Raw genomic sequence first — 15,327 nt, 5'->3', positions numbered from 1 at the left:
ACTCATCTATACCTGAAAACTAACCATATTACCATATTATATGGTCTAGCAGCTAGATCATATAATATGGTAATATGGTTAGTATAGCTAGACTCTATACTATAGCTCTGATCCATAGCCCTAATGCCCTTTGCTCCCGTTGCATAAGGCATTAGAGCTACTGTATTGGCCGGAACTAGTTCGCCTATATTGGTAGCTTTGCTATAAGGATTTTTTGAAACTCGGCCTAGAACCGCCTATGATTATCCCTATTCCCTATAGGCTATTGGAAGATTATATTCTAGGAGTCTCCGTGGCGTGCAATCAGGTTTAACAAGCTTAAACACATTGTGTGGACAATTCATACACTAGATGCAATATATTGAATCTTGAATATACTCGGTCTGTCCTAATGACATTTAATTTCAGTCTTTCTCAGGGGTGTAAGAGAAAGAGTGATTAAAAATCAGCGTTGAACTACGACAATTTATATCAGACCTTTAGCGTATCCCTCGAATAAACAACGTGGTTTCAGACGCTTGGACGCCGAGCATCTCTATGGTAACAATACTCAATTACCAATGATTGGCCAACCCGTGGGAATGTTTCTATTCCCTCAGTACAATGATTGGTCGGTGGGCGGTCTGTGGAGCCGTGAGAGTCTGCAGCGTTCCGGGTTATTGTCAGTTTCGGCAGCTCGGCACAGGGGTAGGACAGCGTCCCGAAGCACAGAGCTGCCTACAGCAACTAGATATTTATTCTAATTAAAACAATTTGACCTTTTATTGATACATCAAATAACAGAGCGTGGACAATTGTTGCCTGAAGCATATTGTCCCAATTTAATCGGAAATCTGAGCGTGAATCTGGAAGCAAGACGACTCAAAAGAGGCTGCCGAGGGGAGAAAGTGTAACCTAGACGGACGGACGGAGCATAATCGCTTGGATTTAACATCGCATCGCCTATCAATTTGGGATATTTCTGACATTTCCTTTGTTTCAACCTTGATGTTTTTGCAGGGTACCGTGACGCAAGATTGCATACGTAATACAACAACAATTGCATGATACATTTCACAGAAGAAGATTCAGCATATAGGCGGAACACTTTAAACCCATGCGTAATAATCGGTGGATTTGGAATATCGCATAGCCATCACCCACAGCCTATCTATTGATAGGTAAATGTGAGAAGGGTGGGATTCGTGGATATCTATATGTACAAGTGAAAAGAAGAACAAACAGGACCGAATACTTTCCGAGGCTAAACAGCGCAAATCCTACGCGCGTCTGGTGCGCAAATCATCTGACAGAAGAGAACGCTCCTGAAATTGCCGAGCTGCTCTGGCTCCCTTTGCCCTTAACAAATTTGACACCGATTGGTGAAAGGGGCAAAGCTTATCAACTTTTCAGACTATAGGCTATAGTGTGGATCTGTTTTCTTGATCTGCTGTATATTCGCACACGGTCGAAAAGAGGAGAACAAACTGAATGGACAGTTGACAACTTGACATCGATAAAGCCGTTTCTGGATTTTGGAGAGCAGCAGAATGCGACCTTTTTGATTTGGACCAAAAAGTCTGAGACAGATTGCTCAGTGGTTGTTACAATCTGCATGGAGTTCTAGTCTGGACTACGAAGCAATTTATGGTAAATACAGACAATCCTATTCTTTAAACGTCTTAAAATGCTAACTCAATAATTACATGTTCTTTATTTGCACCCGTTCGGTTTGGGCTGCATCGTCTCGCAGTCGCTGCATACCTTTTGTATGGAAACGCAACGAACTATAGACAATTATTGTTTAGAAATGCTCCCATTGCAGGACAGGGATGCTCGTCACAATACCTTCTCTGATTCAAACCGTTTGTTTCCATGGCTGACCCGCAATAAAGGAAGTGCTGTAAAATCGGAGTGTTAGAGAGCTAGCCTACTACTGAATGGCTTTAGGAACTGCTTTGCTTTGATGTGTAATATTGGTCTTTTCAAGTATGGGTACTATTGGGTAGCAATTAAATCTATTGTCGAGGGCATTGCGCCGCAGGCACCACAGTCTAGAAGGAGTGTGACAGAAGAGTTGCAGCTCAGAGCAAGGTGTGAAATTCTCATCTGTGACTGTACGCCACCATGCGTCACATTATTTTTTGTATGTGCAACTTGTGTAAATACTTTCTGCTGTAGTGATTTTCACCCCTACGTGTTAATTGCAGCGTTATTTTAATATTAGATCTTCGTTTTGTGTGATGCTGGTATCAAGGGGATCTGTGCGTAATAGTAGTAGCCTATGTATCAGTTCCATAGACATACCCGGACTGCACTTCAGCGTTTGGGTCACTTTAATGCTTTCCCTGCTCGCCTTGTAAGCTTTGGCCACAATATTGTTTTCAGTAAGGCTGATATGTTATGAAAGTGCATGCTTTATTTGAGTATGTCCTGGCCAGCCAGCCAGGATAGCTAACAAGATATGTTGTTTTGAACTTTGAGTTCACTGGAATCAAAACAACATATCTTGCTTCCTGGGATTTTGAGCTAATTTACAAAATTTGCCTCAATACCATGTACATAGAGTATGCAAAAACCCCACATATATTCTATATGTTTTTTCATACACTGCATGTATTTTCTCAATATTTATCTACCTCTCTCATTTCAGTTATTCCCATTCCAACAGCTGCTCATACATCTAACTCATTGAATGTAATATGGGCCCCTACAGCAGGGCCAGGCGCCCCCATAGTCAGGGCACCTGCCATAGAGCCTTCCTGGCTGTATTGAATAAAACATTCAGTGATGTATGAGGCAGGGGCTGCACCCGAGGGGGCAGAGCTGCCTCATTTACTTCCTCCACTCTGCGCCTATGACCCGCTGAGCAAATTGTGCTCATATTAGCTCTGTGGCTGCTCCTCACCTAAACAAATAGTCTTCCCAGCATAATGCTTGCCTTAACTCAACATGATGGTTGGACAAGGCTGGGAGAATGGGATGGAAGAAAACCTTTAATATGTGGGTCACTGAATTACCTTTTGGAGTTCGTAGTTCTCGTGTTGTATAGTTCTTTCTTTCGTAACCTTTTTTCTGACAGTGCTGGCTCTTTTTCTTTGTGTATAAAGTGTTATATGGACTAATGCTTTATATGCAATGCTTTATATGCAATGCTTGTACCAAGCATTGCTTGGTACAAGTGTATAGAGCATATTCAGCAAGGGAGGTGTTAACAAAAGTAATACTAAGCAAGCCCACACATTTTATAAATTTGCCACAATAAAATTGTATAGCAGTTTGATTGATTGATAGCATTAGGGTGAATGCAGTGTATTCTTTCTTATTAAAGTGCCTGCCTGGAGTGAATAAGTGAGCTTTTCTCATGAATATCGTTGAAGTTTAATTTCCTGTACTATGTATTAATCTTTATGAATCCCTCCATGGTTTGATTGTCTCAATGCATACCCAGAGGCAGCAAAACTCATTTTGGCACTTTTTGATCACTAAAATAGCAGATAGAAGTGTGTGTGTGTGTGTGTGTGTGTGTGTGTGTGTGTGTGTGTGTGTGTGTGTGTGTGTGTGTGTGTGTGTGTGTGTGTGTGTGTGTGTGTGTCACGCGTGCGTGCTTGTGCGCATGCATGTGCGAAAGTGTTTCTGAAAACCTTCCCTTGAAAAACATAGTAGGTTTATTGTAGAATATGCTACCTTATTTAGACTATATCTGTGAAAATGTCCAGACCACAAATTGAATTACATATATGATGATGATCAACATATTCTATATACCCTACATCATAAAAGAGACACGAACAGTCAGGAATACAACTGTGTAAAGTAAAGCCCAGTGATTCATGAATTACCGGGAAAAAATAAATAAAAAATCCTATACAGAATCTTACTTGGAAATACAATATAATAATATGATTATATGACACATGGCCTTTTAGGAACAAGGCTTGTGAGGTTTTACATTTATGAGAATGTCAACAGTGTCTCATTAGATATTGTGTTTCATAGCAGGGAAGTGGAAGTTGTATACAGTATATTGATGAAACATCCCCCAGTGTCTTTACAAAGCTCCTATTCATGCAAACAAGATATATGTTTGATCAAGTATAACTATACCTGATCTTGACCCCTTACAGTAACTACATACTGTACTGTGGTATACTAATACCACAGTACAGTATGTAGTTACCAAATCCAGTGCACTAAACTTCACGATCATATTTTAGAATGGAGTCAAAAATTGCTCTAATAAACTTATATAGCTTTATTTTGAGCTATAGGCTTCATCTATATGGTTTGTTTATGTTCACACAATGGTTGACTCAAATAAGCAAGCTTGGTTAATGCTACTTTATCACCGATCATCTGATCATCGACCTGACACATGAGTAAAACCATAATAAAACAATTGACCAAAGAACAGGAAAGTTTGTACTTTATAGGCCATGTGTTTTCGTCAACTTGTTGATAGTCCATTTAATGAATAGTTTTATAAAAACTGCTTTCCTCACGTGTTCATATTCAGCCACTGAATGCATTTCTATACATTATACATACAATTTACCAACCATCGGCACCCCAAACCTCAAATTTCGTTTTAACATTTTATTCAAATAGCCGATCCACAACGAATTCACAATGCAGCGCATTGTGACATGTTGTGAATTTGTAGATTGGCTATTTTCGCTATTTGTCTTACAACAAATGATATAGGGCTTAAGTGGTTAAGCTAGATGCTTTCATAGTCTAGAGAATCATTGTTATTGTATTTCCACACAATAATCCAAGCTCCCTCCATTACCTATGTGAAGTCTGTCCTAAAGGTTTACCTGACAGGTGTTCTGTTCGTCTGATCTGATTTACTTTGATGGTAGACAATGGTAGGTTTTCATCAGAGACGCTGAGGTCAGTTATGTCAGATTGAATGGAGGCTACGTCTAAACAGGCCCACGGGTTAATGTACAGCCATTAATGTGGAATGGTTAAGGGAGGCAAGCTATTCTTTTAGCTTTTAAAGTACTTACACATTCAAATGTAGTCAGTGGGAACTATGTTGTTTTCCTATGTAGTGGTTAATGAATATACTGGTATGGGGGGGGAAACTGCTGTGAACGTCATACAGTAGTTGGCTGTATAATCCACTCAGGAAAAGTGTGAGGAAAGGCATGTTGCTTCCAAAGTATTCTAGGGGGAAGAAAAGGGAATAAAGCAAATCTGACAAGCTCTCCAACAGTGAATTTGCTCTCCTTAAAAACAATGCCGCTCTTGCCTTCCTCATGGTCACATTGATTTGTTCTGGGTGACAGTGCAGGCTGCTGTGAAATCACCCCAGTGCCATTGATCTCAAGGAGAGTAGGAGGAGAGAGAGCGAGCGAGTATGGCGACAGAGAGCAACATGGGAAAACCTCACAGTGCCCTCATAAAACGAAGGCCTTGGACACTATCAGACAAGCTCTTGCGGTTCCTCAGCTGTTGTATCATAGTCTACCCAGCGCTTTGATTTGTTTTGGAGGCTTGTAAATGCTGTTTGATTTGCTATTGTGCCTCACCATGTTTCACATTATCTGGTGTACTCTTTATTGCCACTGTTTTCCATGCCAGAAGCAAGGCTGTTTTTTTAATCTCTTGCAGCCCTCTGATTAATCTCTCCCTCTATGCTGGTGTACTTTAATCTTGAATGGAACATATCTGATTCTCCTCGGCTATTGAGGAAGATCAAACTTTAATGGAACAAGGAACTGCACATCATCCTAATCTCCATCTCCCTGCATTTTGGTTGACTGCTCTCCCTCGGGCTTTGTAACGTTCTGCAATAGCAGGAAATACATCAGACAGATAAGATGTTTTCTCTTCATGCTTTGGTAATTTATTCCCAGTTGACAATAGCCACCACTTTACATCTCTGCTATTTTATTACCTGGTTGGAGGAGCAGCATGTGAAAACATGGGAATTGATTGACGGTTACAAATGGCCGTACTGTATGATGTAAATATATGAAACTTTTACCCCAAGCTTTAATTGGGTTTTTGTAACGATTCGTTCCTTCTATGAGAAAAGTGCTAACCCTCGTTGTATTGACAGTTTTTCACAAGAGATTGCGCTGCGTGTGACCTGCGTCATCGGTCTATAATAGCCTGAGGAGAGATAGGTTTCCACTGTAATTTGTTTGATTGCACCACAGTCAATTCAGGAATGTGGTATTGACTTGATTTTCTTCATTCAATTCTGCCATATCACTCAAATGGTGTACATTGTGCGTTCCAGCCTCCGGATTGTGACAATAGCTGAATGCATATTGTTGGGTATGCATTGTACTTATGGGGTGAAACGCCATCTACAGACAGTTAGTGCTTGTGACGAAAATAGGCTGTTATCCAATTCTAAGGGTGTTGCTGTATAGGTAATGACATTTCCACTGACTGGAGAAAACAATGTTGTCTGGTCTGGGTTGTAATTGCAGAAGCCATTTCGCCATTTTCCCTGAGTTCAGCGTGAATGCAAGATGATTTAATAAAACTCTGGAGATTTTTATCAAGTATTGCCATGCCTGGCAGCAGACACATGGGTACGAAGCAGAGGCTTGCACAGATAAAACTAAAACTCATTCAATTTACCTGTTGAATTTTAACCAAGCAGAGGCCATTTGCACAAGAATGGCCATAATATGACAAACAGGGACCATGTTCCTGGCCGACAATATTGCTAGTAGTATAAAGCCACGGTTTCCTTAATCTGAGCAGAGGAGTAGCCTGGAATTTTCGTTATTTTCTTCTCTGTTATTACTTGTGTCAAGAAAGGGTTGAAAATCCGTACAATATTAGGCCCTCAGGCCAAAGAGCTTCTGTATGCCTGCTTCCACTCACAATCACATACAGAAACATAGGAACATTGACAGGAGAACACATATACTGTACACACACACACACACACACACACACACACACACACACACACACACACACACACACACACACACACACACACACACTCTCCTAGCCTGTTTTATTACCTCCTGCCTGCTGCTGGAATTGCTTTCCTCCCTCGAGTGAGCCAGGCAAAGCCGGCTTTATTGTGTTAACCTATTTGTGTGTCAAGAGCGATTGCGGCGTTCTTTATCTCTGTTTGTATTCGGACGGGGAGACGGCAGAGAGAGGGAGAGAGAGTGGAGGAGGAAGGAGCCAGGCGAGCCACCAGAGTTAGACGGATGGCCGGTCACCTCGCTCCACTCTGGAGGATAATGACTGGTTGCTTAGCAATTTTTTTTATCCCCCCCAGACTGGCATCCAGAGTAATCACTTTTTTTTCCTCTAAAAGATGTCATGTATAATTATAAGCCCACTGCCATCCGTTGAAATCTGCCTAATGGGTCTTTTCATTTATTTAGGAGAGTGGGGTGATGGTGGGGGTGGATATGTAATTAGAGATTTTGGTGTGGGGGCTTGTGAACTATTGGCTTTCCTAGATTATAGTACAGATGTGTGTGTGTGTGTGTGGGGGGGGGGGGGGGGGGGGGGGCGGGGGGGGTTCTATGTTACTCATTTTCTGTAGTGTACTGTATGACCAAAAGGTTTTCTATCACAACTGTGTATTTACTGTGGCATGGTCTACTTTGTGGTGAGCTGTTGGTGGAGTTTGACCAGGATTATTGTTGGACAAGAGCCACATTTCATGCTAGATAGCTGATGATGACCAACCTTTGACCTAGTACTAAATAGTGCACGCAAGCACGCACGCACACACACTTTGATGACTGACCAGAGGCAACGAGTGCTCCTTTCTGTGAGCTCTTAGTTTTATTAACATTTTTATTGAGTTGAACGAATTGCTGACCTTTTGTGGCATAATGAATTGCCTGGTCTGCTTAGGGGAAATGAGAAATTTGGCAGAAATGACTGGCAGCAATCCAAGCTGTTTAACTAAAGATTTGCGGTATGTTTATTCAGCAGGTGAAACAAGCTGCTCGCCATTTTCTAATTCAGACAGCTTCTTATGTCTCTTGTTTCTGTATGGCAGAGGCACTATCACCTGCAGGTTTTCTGTGGTTGGTCCTACTTTTACGCATGTCCCTATAATGTTAGACAACTGTATTTTAAATTTGCGGATGGAGATATTTTATCAGAACATGACCCCAATTAAAGCTGACTTTCATCGCTAGTAGCTCATTGATGTTGGCCCGAAGTCCAGCAACGTTTTAATGCCCAGCCAATTATCTCCCCTGCTTTTGAAAATGGATTCTTCCCCCTTGTATGAAGAGGTAAAAAATTCATTTGAAGCTCCCTCTGAAGTTCAAATTAAACTTTTACATGTTTATGATGATGAAAGTCATGCTTGCTCAAACAGCCTGAATATGCTGGGATCAAATTAAATGTTTTGACTTGTGCCAGACAGTGTAGCTCCGCTTGGTGTTGCATTATAGAGCTCCCATTTGGATCCAGCTATAAAAAATACTTATTTGCTTATTTGTTTTGTAGTGCAGCTTCCTTTAAACAGTGTCAGACATGTCTGGTATTTGCTCATGTGTGCTCATCCTCTTATTTCTTCTGTTTATCGCCGCATTGCTTTATCCACACTCATGCACCATTGCTAAGATCTGACAGCTTTGCTCATAACTGGGGACTTCATACAGACAAACTGAACATACAGCACACCCCCAATCCCCGTCGTTGTGGCATGCTTCTGTGGCTGCATCTATGGGAACAGCTGTCCAGCTGTCACCGCAGCAAGCCAGTGAGCCACTCTCCTAGGCAACATCTGTAGAGCGAGACTGTAAGCGTGAGGGCAGCCTGCCATTCCCCACATGTCCCCAAAGACCATGGAAGTATGTCAGGCTTTTTCACTGCACATTAACACTGACCATGTCAACCGTGTCGTCAGGCTTGATTAAACGTTATCTGCCTCGCATTGAAGTAAACTTCATAGAGGTTTTTGTTTAGTTTTTGTCTCAAAATACTGAAGATGTGGGATTTACAGAGTTCTCTGCAACAGACCGCATTCGTATGCAGCTGAAAGTGCACATTACAATCGCCGTCTTGTGTGTGTGTGTGTGTGTGTGTGTGTGTGTGTGTGTGTGTGTGTGTGTGTGTGTGTGTGTGTGTGTGTGTGTGTGTGTGTGTGTGTGTGTGTGTGTGTGTGTGTGTGTGTGTGTGTGTGTGTGTGTGTAAACAAAGTCCCAACGAGCAAGGTGTAATGGCCTGGAACTGACGAGAATCCACTGGGAGAGTCTCTCCTTCATGTAGCCCCCATCCCATATTTTCATGCACCTACCACCACAGAGACATGGATGAATGGGGGGGGGGGGAGGGGTAGAGCAGGGAGACTGGCACCACTCCAGTCCCCTCTGTCAACCACAAACCAGGATTGTTTTGCCTGGGATTTGAAGACCAAAGAGATGCCGGGGGTGGTGGGGGGTGTTCAGTGTTTTTTCAGTCTCCTCTATCACTGTCTCACTCATCGTCTCTTCTCCTTGTCTCATTCTGTCATTATCCTCGGTCATGTGGAATAGTGAATGGATAAATAAATTAAAATCCAGTCTTAGTATAGGGAAGAGAAGCTCCATGAAAGTCTGTACTTTTGCGGGAAAGGGGGGCATACAAACCAGTGTCTGACACTGAGAACAGTGTAAAAAAGGTAACCCCTTTGTCCACAATGTATGACATCATAGGTAAAAATGTTCAAAGTTTTTTATAACAAAATCCCCCAAAGTATCCGAGCTCACAATGCTTGTAGATAGGGCTATTTTCATTTGTGGTTAAGCCAACACTTTTGCTGTGCATAATGCAATCATCCCTTCGGCTGGTCGTGGATGTTCTTTTAGGAACTGCTGTTTTTTTTCCTTCTTTTTTTTTAAAGACTTGATTTCTTCATCAGTCTTGTTGATAACTGAGGGCCTCTCAGGCATACTGTGCGTCTGTGCCGCTCCCTGCAGACAGCTGCAGACTCAAACAGGCTCTGGGTAAAGTTTGATGGATCCTGTTTACTGGAGCTGAGAGAATGCCTGGATGTCTCCAATTAAGTGTCACTTAAGGCTTGTCTTTTAGTCAGTTCCTCTATTTTGCTCCTCATCTCTAGTGACAGGACGGCGCTGCCAATTGTAACGCAGGTTGAGAGGAAGACATTTGGTGATTACACATTCTGTCGTGATTGAGGAGTGAAGCCAGCAACTCGAGGCAAAACCATATTCCATATGGCTGTGGAATAAAAATTTAAGAAAAATCCTATCCACCCCTTTTGAGTTTACATTCAAACAGCCCCCCTAGCCGGATGACAAGGAAATCGCCTGCTTATGACTTATCGTTTTATCATTCAAATTTCCCCCATTGATGCCTGCTGCTGTGATTGGCAGCCAGTCCTGAAAGCCCAGAGCTATCTCAATCGAGCCGCGGCAGCCAGTTGGTAACCGTGACAATGGTCTCTCCTCTTTGCCTTGTTTTCACTTTTTTTTCCCCCCCCTTTTTTTTGCTGTCACAGAAACCTCACTGATTGCTTTTCTGCCAAGACAGCGTCCTATTAATCTTTTAAATAAGGGCCAGAGCCCGGCAGTATTGTGCTGAAAACCGAGAGGACCTTGTGAGACCACACTGAAAAGGAAAAGGGGCAACCAAGGCTGGGTAAGTCTCATTGTGGCAGGAAAGCCGAGCCTCCTTAAAACCCCAACAATATTAGAAATCTAATAGCTACTGTGCAGATGGATTGAACAGAGGTCTGAATGTAGCCAGGCCTGTCTGGCCCTACCTGATACTCTGCAGTTTCCTGTCCTCTCTTGCTCACCGCACGGCTCTCCAGGTGTATTCTGTGCTTTGATCTGCTTTGTGGCGGGCCTGAATGAATGTCTTTGTATTTTATGGCCAATGTCTTTGTATTTATGCACTTATTGATCCCCTTTGGCAAAGTTGGGATGAAATGTATTTGTTCAAGTCTGGGCTGAAACAGTATAATAGCAGATCATCAGAGGCATTGTGATGTGACTTATTGACAGTAACACTTTCACTCTGTACTAGCTGGTTATTAGAAGGAAAACATACATATCTCTTTGTGTGCATACTTGCACTACAACATGTTTCTTGTAACCAAGAATAACTTACTGTGATGTGAAAGTCATTGCACATCTGCTTGTTTATCCTTTCAAAAAGAGAAGCTTTCTGCACTCTGATTACATGGGTGATGTTTTTGTGTTTAATCAAGGGTAATTTGTATTTTTTTTTCCTTAGCAGTAGGAAGTCTTTTTTTAGAGAGAGAGAGCTTGTTCGTCCTTGTCAAAGTGGTTGTTAATACAGAACAAGTACTGTGTTCCTGACACCTTCATCTATGTAATGGGCGCATTCTTGCGCAAAAGGGGTCCATAAACCAAACCATGCAAAGATGACGAACATCTGGTTGAGGACAACTCAGTGCTGACTCCGTAGCGGTGTTTTGAGATGTCAGTATTTATGGCACCAATAACATGAAACGACATTCAATGCTGTGGAGTCATGGTATGGCATCCAAACGTCCTTGTCCCCTCCACGCCAGTTGAGGTGAAGCAACCCCAGGCCATGGAAACCCAATGAGGCAGGGCCGGCCCCAGACGGCCAGCCTGCTCTCACTCACACCCAGGACAGGACAGAGCCACATGATAGCCAGACCGCCGGTCAATGGAACTGGATTGACTTTCCCCCTCCGGTCAGCCTTGCTTTGTGATCTCTGTGTGTGCATGTGTGTCCGCGTGCGTGTGTGTACACATGCATAGTATGTATGCGAGTGTGTGCGCACACAGTCAAGCCTAACTGCATATGTGCGTGTGGCTATTCATAGCTATTCATCCTCTATGACCCACAGTTGCCCCTCCTCTCCAAAAACACTGGAAATCAATCCATTAATAATGAAACACACAGAGAGTTCAGAACAATATCACCCACTATTTATATAGGCTTTAGCTCGGCACTGTTCTATTATTGCTGTCTCACATGATACTGCTGAAAGAATATTGAGATTTTGAATAATACATGATTGGTGAAGTGTTGGATTTTGCTTTTTAATTATGTACTTGAATGTCTAGAAAGAATGTCTGCCTCCCTGTGTGCCATAATATGTGACACCCTGTTGAAATGCTCACCAGTATTTTATCTTTTTGAAAAGGATTCTAAGGGTGCTGCCACTGTTTCACCGCAATGGCGGCTTCCTTTATTTTTGTTTAAATGTCAGTCAAAGCAGAGTTTAAACTAATTCAACAATTTCAACATCCCTATTTTGGGCATGCCTTGTGTTTTTGGTAAGTGATAGGGAACATAGCAGATCTACAAGCTCACAATGCGCTACAGGCTATGTGTTGCTGTGCAGTGTGCAAGTGCAATACCATCATACGATGACGTATAAAACAGGGTAGTAGTTTTAAAGAGACAAGCCATGCAGGCCCAGTGAACAAGTATGAGTTTGAGTGTGCTTCTGTAACAGGTGGCCCATGTTATCTACATGTAACCGTGTGTCTGCCGTCCTCCTGACCTTGCAAATATGTGTAAAGGGGAGGGGGGTGTATTTTTTAATTCCTGTTTGCAGTTGTGCAGCAGGTTAAACACAAACACCGACACCGCTGTCCCAGATTCAGCCTTCACACCATCACTGCCTTCCACCTGTGTCTGATCCACAAGCACGTGGCTCAAGTCTCTTCTCTTCACCCCCCCCCCCCCCCCCCCCCCGCCCCCCAAAAAAAGAAAAAACTGTCTCTCATTCGGTTCTTTGGATTTCAAAGGGCTTGCATAGCTCGACTGTGTCGATTCTGTCTAAGCACTCCCCTCCTCCCTGACCCCCCTCCTCTCAGAGACAGCACTCTTGACCTGCTGCCCCATTGTTTTCCACCAGGGATGGATGGATGGGGAGCTGCCTCTGCCTCTGCGATCCTTCACTCAATAGCCGCTCCATCTGTCGGCTGCATGACTCTGGGTTACAAGGGGGGATTTTGCTCCGTCTGTGCGGGGTGTGAAAGGACCCATCTCTGGGGGGGTGGGCTTCCTGAATAGGGGTTTAAAGCTGCAGTAGTGGGTTGCGGTCATGCACCCCCCTTCTCTATCCCTGTCATAGACCCAACATAGTCGACTGGGATGTGGAGGATGAGAGGCCTTCATTATGTCTGTTCACAGGCCCCTGGGCGACAGGGTCACCTTGTCCCTAAACAAATGCTGCCCTCAGTGGGGTTGTTGGCACTGTGTGTGTGTGTGTGTGTGTGTGTGTGTGTGTGTGTGTGTGTGTGTGTGTGTGTGTGTGTGTGTGTGTGTGTGTGTGTGTGTGTGTGTGTGTGTGTGTGTGTGTGTGTGTGTGTGTGTGTGTGTGTGTGTGTGTGTGTGTGTGTGTGTGTGAGCGAGCACGCACGCATGCAAAAAGGGGTTGCGTATTTGAGTATAAGAATGCACCATCAGGAAGGGGACAGAGGCCTTGGCTGTGAGGACATTTATCTAACATATCTGCCTTTCACATCAAACCCTATTCAGTGCTACCCGTCTGGATCAGCCTTTCAAAGGCGGGGGGAAACACTCTAGGCAGCTTTACAGGTCAAACTGCTCTCAGTGAGCATTTAGAGACTAACAAAGCTGCTGATGTTATTTTCACTTTACTTGTATCTTGTGTAGAAAAGAGAACCTTTTTAAAATGTCTCCTTGTTTTTACTCTTTCACATATTTTCCATAACTCCCTTCGGGTTGAGTTTTCGCCATAGCGATGCTATGTGATTGAAGCTAGAGAAATGTTGTTTCTGTGTCATGTTCCAAAAATAACTGATCTCCAAGCTTGTGAATCAGCTATTTTCTGTGTGCGACACCCGTGTGCAACTCAGGCATTATAATATAGGGGATGTTTGTTTGTGCACTAAATTGAAATCCTTCACTGTTTTGACAGCTGGTTCACCTTGAGCAATCAATGTTGAAATGACTGTGATTCAGACTTATGGGATGAGGTCCTCCTGTTGTTATTTAGCATTGGCCTCTCTGAATAAAAGAAAAGGCTTTTCCTTTTTTCCCTGGAATAGCTATTATGTCTTTTAGAATTTTGAAATTCTTATTTCCTTCCTGCGGGCCAAAGTAATTCTTCTGGTTATACATATTATCATTCATGTCTAGGCTATAATAAGCTTCTCTCCCTCTCTCCCTGTTCTCTAACAGCACTTGACAGCATTAGGAAGTCAACTGCAGCCTAATTCAGCTCTCTCTCCCTCGCCTCTCTCGCTCTTTTGTTTGTATCTAATGGGGGTCCTCTTGGCCTATCTCCTCTTACCAGGAAGCTCAGTCTTGATGAGGCTCAGGCAGAAACACTCAGCCCCCTCACTGCCTCTTCCCTCTTTTTATTTTATCACAGAGGCACAGTTGGCTACAGCATACTGCCAAGGCCAAAGCGCAGGAAACGTCTCAGCCGCCAGTGTGCACAGAATGCCCCCTCAACACACCTTTACTTCAATTAAGATGATTTAAGTAGCAGAGCCTGTTCCTCTCATGTGCTCAGACTTTAACGGCCTGTGCTCTGCAGGTGTTTGCTGAGCTGCACCCCCGCCCTCCTCCTCAGGCTCGAGGAAGACAAAGTGAGGAATGTTGAGCAGACAGACAAGCAGGCGGTGGGTTCGGGGAAGAAGCCCCCCCCTCTTCAGACAAGAGGACTGAGATAGAGTTAAGGGTGGGGGGGGTGGCTGAGTAGAAGGAGTGGAGGTAGAAAACTGCAGTGACAGCAGAATGAATAAATTGAAAAATTCTCCCGTTGTAAATTGTCTATCGCTTGTGACAAACGATCTGATAGGCAAGCGGGCCCGGGTTTTCCGACGCATTCGTCCCAATAGAGCTGTGAATAACTGGTCTATCTCCACACTGCTTAGCACCGGCCCCACACTTAATAATTCATACGGTGTGAAATATTTTCCCCGGTTCAGATATGCCGAAGAGCTGCCGCCAGCAGCAGGCGGGGGACGGTGAGGTTCGATGTGGAGGGGTGTCCCTGTGGTGCTAATTTGGGGGGGATGGTGACGTGCACAGATTTCTAAAGGGAGGAGATGCCTCAGAGACATTTTGTGTTCTGTTGTTTGGGGGGGGGGGCAGGAGGTCCTCAGCGAAATTAGTTCATATAGCACCAAAAACACATATTCTATGCACGCTGTAAGCTATTTTTCCACTGCCTAATATGTTTCCCCCAAATTGATACATTTGGGAGTTCTTGACGAGAGAATGTTTGAGAACCACTGAAGTAGTTTTAGCTGTTTTCCCGTTAGCCGAGTGTTGTTGACACTGGTGGTGGCAGGTGTCTCACAGGACACCTGGTTTGGTCTCCTGTTTCCATCAGGTGACTCCTTGTGCCCCTGGGGCTCCTTGAGCAGCTAAGCAGCCAAAGTAGCTCACATGGTACCTGAC

At 43.6% G+C, this 15,327-nt stretch overlaps 1 protein-coding gene across 1 annotated transcript in view; it reads left to right on the top strand.

Moving 5' to 3' along the window:
* Positions 1 to 686: 686 nt before the first annotated feature.
* Positions 687 to 15,327, top strand: part of fam222aa (family with sequence similarity 222 member Aa) — a 51,572-nt gene continuing 36,931 nt past the window's right edge. Inside the window, exon 1 of the mRNA XM_079516480.1 lies at positions 687 to 1,629. The gene's annotated coding sequence lies outside the window, so the exon portion shown is untranslated. The remainder of the gene's footprint in view (positions 1,630 to 15,327) is intronic.

This window comes from Electrona antarctica, assembly GCF_951216825.1.
Source record: "Electrona antarctica genome assembly, chromosome: 12".
NCBI classification, from domain to species: domain Eukaryota; kingdom Metazoa; phylum Chordata; class Actinopteri; order Myctophiformes; family Myctophidae; genus Electrona; species Electrona antarctica.
This window is presented reverse-complemented; position numbering and strand designations above follow the sequence as displayed.